We start from the raw sequence: 7,745 nt of genomic DNA, 5'->3' as shown, positions 1-7,745 counted from the left end.
TTTAAAACTATGATAAAATATTCATAATATAAAATTTACCACTTAAACCATTTTTATATGTACAATTTAGTGGCACTAATACACTCACAGCGTTGTGCCATCATCACTACTATCCATTCCCGAAACATTTTTATCATCCCAAACAGAAACTCTGCAAGGGTTTAAAAATAACTCTCCATTTCTCCCTCCCCCTGCCCCGCCCAGCTCCTGGTAATCTCTATTCTACTTTCCAGGTACCGCATATAAATTGAATCATATGATATTTGTCCTTTTGTTATTTTACTTAGCATAATGTTTTCAAGGTTCATTTACGTTATAACATGTATTAGAATTTCATTCCTCTTTATGGCTAAACAATATCCATTGTATGTATAAAGCACATTTTCTTTATCCATTCATCTCTTGGTAAAGCAGTTGGGTTGTTTGTACTTTTCAGCTACTGTGAATAATGTTGCTACAAACATTGGTATACAAGTTTCTGGTTCAGTGCCTGCTTTCAGTTATTTTGGGTATATACCAAGGAGTGGAATTGCTGGGTCACATGTAATGCTATGTTTAACTTTTTGAAGAACCTTTAAACTGGTTTCCACAACAGCACACCTTTTTACATTCCTGTCAGCAATGCACGAGAGTTCCAATTTTTCTACAATTATGTGAACACTTGTTATTTTGTTTGTTTTTTCATTTTGAGTTTTTGTTTGTTTTTTGTTGTTTTGTTTTGTTTTGGGTAATAGCCATCCTAAGGGGTGTGGAGTGATATCTCTTTGTGGTTTTGATTTGCATTTTCCTCATGACTAATGATCTTCATGCATCTTTTCATGTGCTTATTGGCCATATGTATATCTTCTTTGGAGAAATGTCTGTTCAAGTCCTTTGCCCATTTTATTTATTTATTTTTTAAATTTTTTAAAAATTTTATTTATTTATTTATTTTTGGCTGCATTGGGTCTTCGTTTCTGTGCGAGGGCTTTCTCTAGTTTGGCAAGCGGGAGCCACTCTTCATCGCGGTGCACGGGCCTCTCACCATTGTGGCCTCTCCTGTTGCGGAGCACAGGCTCCAGACGCGCAGGCTTAGTAATTGTGGCTCACGGGCCCAGTTGCTCCACGGCGTGTGGGATCTTCCCAGACCAGGGCTCGAATCCGTGTCCCCTGCATTAGCAGGCAGATTCTCAACCACTGCGCCACCAGGGAAGCCCCCATTTTATTTTTTTATTTTTTATTTTTTAAAATACAGACACCATTTAATGCGCCCATTTTAAAATTAGGTTTTGTTTTGTTTTTTTGCTGCTGAGTTATAAGAGTTTTTAATATACTCTGAATATTAACTAACTCCTTATCAGACTTGCAAATATTTTTCCCATGCTGTGGGTTGTCTTTTTACTCTCTTCAGAGTGTCCTTCGATGCAATAAAGTTTTTAATTTTGTTGAAGTCCAGTCTGTCTATTTTTTCTTTTCTTGCCTGTGCTTTTGGTGTCATATCCAAGAAATCATAACCAAGTCCAATGTTATGAAGATTTTCTCCTGTGTTTTCTTCTAAGAGTTTTATAGTTTAGCTCTTAAATTTAGGTCTTTGTTCCTAAACAAAATGGATTTTTGTATATAGTATAAGGAAAGTGTCCAATTTCTTTTTTTGCATGTGGATATCTAGTTTTCCCAGTACCATTTGTTGAAAAGATTGTCCTTTCCTTATCGCATGGTCTTGGCACCCTTGTCAAAAATCATTTGATCACATATACAAGGGTTTGTTTCTAGGATCTCTATTCTATCCCACTGGTCTATATGTCCATCCTTATGCCAATACCACACTGCTTTGATTACTGTAGCTTTGTAGTAAGTTTCAAAATCAGAAAGTGTGAGACCTCCAACTCTGTTCTTCTTTTGAAATGTTGTTTTGAGTATTCCAGGTCCTTTGAGATTCCATATGAATTTTAAAATAGATTTTTCTATTCTGAAAAAAAAAAACTGCTGTTGGGATTTTGAAAGAGATTGCATTGAATGTGTAGAGCAATTTGGGTAGTATTTTCCTCTTAACAATATAAAGTCTTCCAGTACATGAACTCAGGATGTCTTTCCATTTATTTAAGTGTTCTTTAATTTCTTTCAGCAATGTTTTGTAATTTTCAATGTTCAAGTATTTAGCCTCCTTGATTAAAAATTTATTCCTGTGTACTATATTCTTTTTGACACCCTGATAAATGGAATGATTTTCTTAATTTCCATTTCAGATTTTTCATTGCTAGTGTATAGAAATGTAACTGATTTTTTGTGTTATTTTGTAACCTGCAACTGCTACATTTTGTTAATTAACTCTAGCTGTTGTGTGTGTGTGTATGTGTGTAATCCTTAGGATTTTTTACATAAAAGATTCTGTCACCTGTGAACAGACATAATTTTACTCTTTTCTTTCCAATTTGGATGCCTTTTTTCCTATTGCCCAATTTCTCTGGCTAGAACTTCCAATATTATGTTGAAGGAAGCAGACACCCTTCTTTTTTTCCTAATCTTAAGAGAAAACCTCTCAGTCTTTCACCATTGATTATGATATTAGCTGAGGATTTTTCATATATGGCCTTTATAATGTTGAGGAAGTTTCCTTCTGTTTCTAGTTTTGTCATTGAGTGTTGAATTTGTCAAATGGTTTTCTGCATCAATTGAAATGATTCTGTGGGGTTTTTTCTTTATTGTATTAATGTGGTATATTTTCGTGATTGATTTTTTAAATTAATTTATTTATTTTGAAATTTTGAATTTTATTTATTTTTTATACAGTAGGTTCTTATTAGTTATGTTTTATACATATTAGTGTATATATGTCAATCCCAATCTCCCAATTCATCCCACCACCAACACACCCCCACCCCCACCCCCACCCCAGCCACTTCCCCTCTTGGTGTCCATACGTTTGTTCTTATAGTGATTGATTTTTTTTTTTAATTTACTTATTTTATTTTATTTATTTTTGGCTACGTTGGGTCTTCGTTGCTGTGTGTGGGCTTTCTCTATTTGCAGTGAGCAGGGGCTACTCTTCATTGCAGTGCGCAGGCTCCTCATTGCGTTGTCTTCTCTTGTTGCAGAGCACGGGCTCTAGGCATGCGGGCTTCAGTAGTTGTGGCTCGCGGACTCAGTAGTTGTGGCTTGCAGGCTCTAGAGAACAGGCTCAGTAGTTGTGGCGCATGGGCTTAGTTGCTCCATGGCATGTGGCATTTTCCCAAACCAGGGCTCAAACCCGTGACCCCCGCATTGGCAGGCGGATTCTTAACCACTGCGCCACCAGGGAAGTCCCTAGTGATTGATTTTTAAATACTGAACTATTTTTTTAAAATTCTATATTCTTAATGGGTCCTGGTCTATAGTTTTCTTTCCTTGTTGTGTCTTTTCCTGGCTTTGGTATCAGGGTAATGCTGGCCTCATAGAATGAGTTAAGAAGTGTTCCCTTCTGTTCAATTTTTGGGAAGATTTTGAGAAAGAGTAGTGTTAATTCTTTAAATTTTTGGTAGAATTCTCCTATAAAACTATCTAGTCCTGGAATGTGTGTTTCTTTTTTTATTTTTATTTTATTGAAGTATAGTTGATTTACAATGTTGTGTTAATTTCTGCTGAACAGCAAAGTGATTCAGTTATACACACATACATTCTTTTTCATATTCTTTTCCATTATGGTTTATCACAGGACATTGAATATAGTTCCCTGTGCTATACAGTAGGACTTTGTTGTTTTGGAATGTGTATTTCTAAACCAACTTCTCCCTCTTCTCTGCTCCCATGTTTCTGATATACAGTTGGGTTTGGGACTAACTACCCCAAATACCCGATTTGAACACTCTTGGATATAACTCTTGATAAACTGTCACATTATATTTTTTAAAAGAGAGAAAAAGCTTTGGGTAAGAAATGTACTCAAGCTACTCAGCTCCGGAAGTGCCCACAGGAGGGAAAGAGAAGGACACAGGGGTGAGTGAGCCTCTGAGAACAAGGAGAGCATTGACAGCCTCAGGAGGAACCGGGTGCCTGGTGTACAGCTTCCACCCTTCACCTGAGTGCAGCTGTTTCCATCCAGATAGCTTCTCCCCACAGCTGTACCTGGCCTGTAACCACTAGAGTTCTGGGCAACTACTTAGACTGAGAGATGGTGAAGGGAGGAGGTATTATGTACCAAATGCGACTCACAGGAGTCAGACCACCAGGGGTCAGGTCCCTCTCTGAGCTCTAATGGGCCAAGCGGATGGTGCTGCAGCAGGAAGAGGAAGCTTCCTGGCACAAGTTGATTAACGTGAGGTTATTCTCACTAAATGTTTTCTTAATCTTGTGCACAAAGATTATGGACAATGGAAAAGTGTCATAAAACTTGTAATCAGACAGAAAAGCTATTTTCTGCAGGTCCCTTTGCCTTTTAACCTCAATCTCTCTTCTCCCCACCCCCATCTTTCCTCAGGCACCAGGCTACATTTCCAGTAAAATCTTGCTTGGCCACTTGTGTAGAAAGAGTTAATATTTGAATACTCAACGGACTGGTTCTCCTTGGGAGCAAGTAGCCAAGTAAATATCCAAGCGAGAACAAGGGAAGGAACAAAATGGCACCAAGCCCAAATGAGAAGTGCCTCAGTCATCCTGCAACACCCTGGATGCGCCCAGAGAACAACATCCTCTCTCCAGGTGAGTCATGGCCTCCACACCCAGCAGGGTGTAGACACACTGCACTGAAATAAAATAGTTAGACTAAGTCAAGCAGGTAAAACACTCCCTTGCTATCAATTTGATAAAATGCTCAACCCTGCTTCAAGAATGGAAGACAGAAGGAGGGTTTTCAACAATACCAGGTTTTATATAATCCCACTAAAACTAGGGATCTGCAATAAGGCTTGAAAATGTGTAGTCCCACAGATATTTCCATCTATAAACACAAAAGTGCATGGAAGCTCTGAAAAAAGTTTTTGTTTTGTTTTAAGGGGAGGGGAACTTCTATAGTACTCTAGACCTTGAATAGATGATAAAAGACAATTTGGAAGATCTGAGTTTCCTCTTCGAAATCCAAGATGTAAATGCACACTTAAACTATTCCTATTTCTACTTTTTTTCCCCCTTACACCTCATACCCTTGAAATAGAGAAGAGAAAGTGATAATAGCATCCCAGCTACGCAGAACTGGCTCAAGAGACCAAAGGCCTAAAAGAGATTGTAACGTTAGCAAGAAAGCCTGTGATTAAAAGTCACTTAAGACCTAATGCTCAAATATTCTAAGCTACTATTACATCAGAAACATTATTTCTCAAGATGGAAGGACTAGTGAAAAACCTTATGGGCCTGCAAAGGTGTAAACTTACCCACAAGGCTGAAGTAGCCTAAGCTCTGATCTTGATGAGCATAGAAGTTCCTCTGCCCTTTTTTATAGGTAGAAAACGTCCCAAATAAACTTGCATCAGGTCATTTTATCACTATCATGATGATTATTGTCAATAAACACTTATTAGGCATCCAGTTGCCAGCACGAACCTAACCAGACCAATTTCAACTTCCTTGAATCATTACTTGGTGAACATATCCAAGGGCATTTCTTCATCACTGTTCTGGACTTCCACTCTTTGCAATTTCTATATAGATATGTGCTGCTTTTGACACAAGCTTTCGTTGTAAGTAGGCACTAAAATACAGGCTTATAATTAGCTCTCTAGGGAGGCAAAAGTGTGTGGTAGAGCAGAGCTCAGCAGGAGAGAATTCAAGGCAGGTATTGAAGAAACACGGCACGGAAGATGCGTAATACAAAGGTTATTTGAAGTGTGGGCAATACCACTAAAGTAGGGGAAGAAAACAGAGTCCTATCACTGCAGACTTTTCTAGTTATTATTTCCACACATATTAGCACGTGGTTCTGAAAGTGTACTTGCGCTTTATCCAACCCCATCCAATCTTGGAAACCTACAGTGGGCTGGAATGTAAGACACATAATCCTGGACAGACCACAGCTCCATGTGGGCAGCATTGTGTCTAATCAAGCCTGTGTCTCCAGTCCTGGGGCCAACACCTTTCCCCATGATGGGCTCTCAGTTCCTGTTTCTTTTTTTTTTCTTTTTCTTTTTCTTTCCTTTCCTTCTTTCCTTCCTCCCTTCCTTCCTTCTTTCCTCCCTCCCTCCCTCTCCCTCTCCCTCCCTTCCTCCCTCCCTCTTCCTTCCTTCCTTTCTTTCTTGAAGTGTGTATTTTATTCATCCCTTGGCATCTTGAAATTGCCGTCTCCCCCCACTACCCCACCATTGATTTCAAGGTGACAAAGGAACTGGTGATAAGTCTGAACTGTTTTACCTCTTAAATACATCACAAACCATAGCTGTCAAATCATCTATTGAAGAAAATGTAGGTCACATCATTCACTGTCTGGTGATCACTCTTCTCCAGGTAGATGGTTCGGTGCCGTCATCAGGACAGGAAGCAGTCCTGTACAGGTGCTAAGTCGTCCCCCCTCAGACTCTCCCCTGGGAACGCTCTTTCAGCCCAGGAGGCATTTTGACGGGTGTCTCTCCTCCGTGCTCAGTGCCGTTACCAGGCGTCAGATACTTGAACATCAACCCCCAGTTCTTTCGAACCATGGCAGTACCAACCCAGTGCCCATGATGATGGGATCCCCTCTGGTTACGGCTCATGAGATCATTTCTTTAAGAACTGCTCTTTGGAGACGTCTGCCTTAAACGATGGGGTTCCCAAATGTGCAGTTCTCCTCAATAGCAAGGTTGTAATCGGTACCCTTCCCATCTTTGTAGGCGCTGGTCACTATCATCCAGCCTCGCTCGCCCCATGGTTCACCCCATGAATCCCGGACAAGTCAATGCTCCATCCCATCGCTGACACCCCACCCGGCCACGGAAATGATGTGGTTTATGTAGGCCTTGTCATGGTATTCAGCATAGATGCCTCCAGTGTAGTTAGACATCTTTTCTGTTGCCATCGTACCGCCCCTGATGGGACCGCTTGTGTAGATTTCCGCCATCACCTTTTCCCTTCCGGAGACGGAGCCGTAGTCGCCAACTTTCCAAAGGGTGTAGTTCTGGATGACACGGCGCTCTTTGAATTCGGTGCATGTTCCGCACTGGTTAAACTTGTCACACTCTTGGTCCTTGGCCTGGTCGTTGCTGCGGGTCTCATCGTGGATGCGGCGCGGGCGGGCGTGCTCCCACCCCTGCAGGTGGTCGCCCGCCTCCCAGGAGCCGGCGTTGCCGCCGTCGTTGACGTGCTGCGCTGAAGGCCACGCCCCCTTGCGTTTGTTGGGGCTCCGGTCGGCCGTTGGGCTTGTGCCGCCGCCCTGGGAGATGTGCTGGCTCCTGGTGACCCTGGCGTAGTTGACCCCATCCGCGTTGCGCCAGTCCCAGCTCTTGGGCAGATCCGATGGGGACAGGTGCTCATGAGGCCGGGGGTATGTCTTGCGCCCCAACTGGGTGAGCTGGTTCCCGCGCAGGGGCCGGCAGCCCGGGCGGAAGTGGAAGCCGGCCTGCGCCGCTCCACCAGCAGCAAGAGCTGCAAGAGCAGCGGCGGCGGCCTGAACGACGCCATGGCTCCCGCGCCGGTGCGATCGGACCGCCAGTTCTTGTTTCTTGAATCACATCCTTCCAGACCTCCCCATTTGTTACTTTCTTAGCCATTTGACATCTAAATCTAAGACTAGAAGTGAACTCTAAACCCTCATGTCTCTAAATTTCAAGCGCGCTGCCGTGGTACATATAACCAGCCTTGATGCAGGAGTAGAAAGGATGCTCGTCGAC

At 42.0% G+C, this 7,745-nt stretch overlaps 1 pseudogene; it reads right to left on the bottom strand.

Moving 5' to 3' along the window:
* Positions 1-6,673: 6,673 nt before the first annotated feature.
* LOC133085463 (cathepsin Z-like) lies at positions 6,674-7,536 on the bottom strand (annotated as a pseudogene).
* Positions 7,537-7,745: the final 209 nt, after the last annotated feature.

Source organism: Eubalaena glacialis, chromosome 2 (assembly GCF_028564815.1).
Source record: "Eubalaena glacialis isolate mEubGla1 chromosome 2, mEubGla1.1.hap2.+ XY, whole genome shotgun sequence".
In the NCBI taxonomy this organism is placed as follows: domain Eukaryota; kingdom Metazoa; phylum Chordata; class Mammalia; order Artiodactyla; family Balaenidae; genus Eubalaena; species Eubalaena glacialis.
Note: the sequence above shows the minus strand (reverse complement) of the source record. Positions and strands in the feature narration are given on the sequence as shown.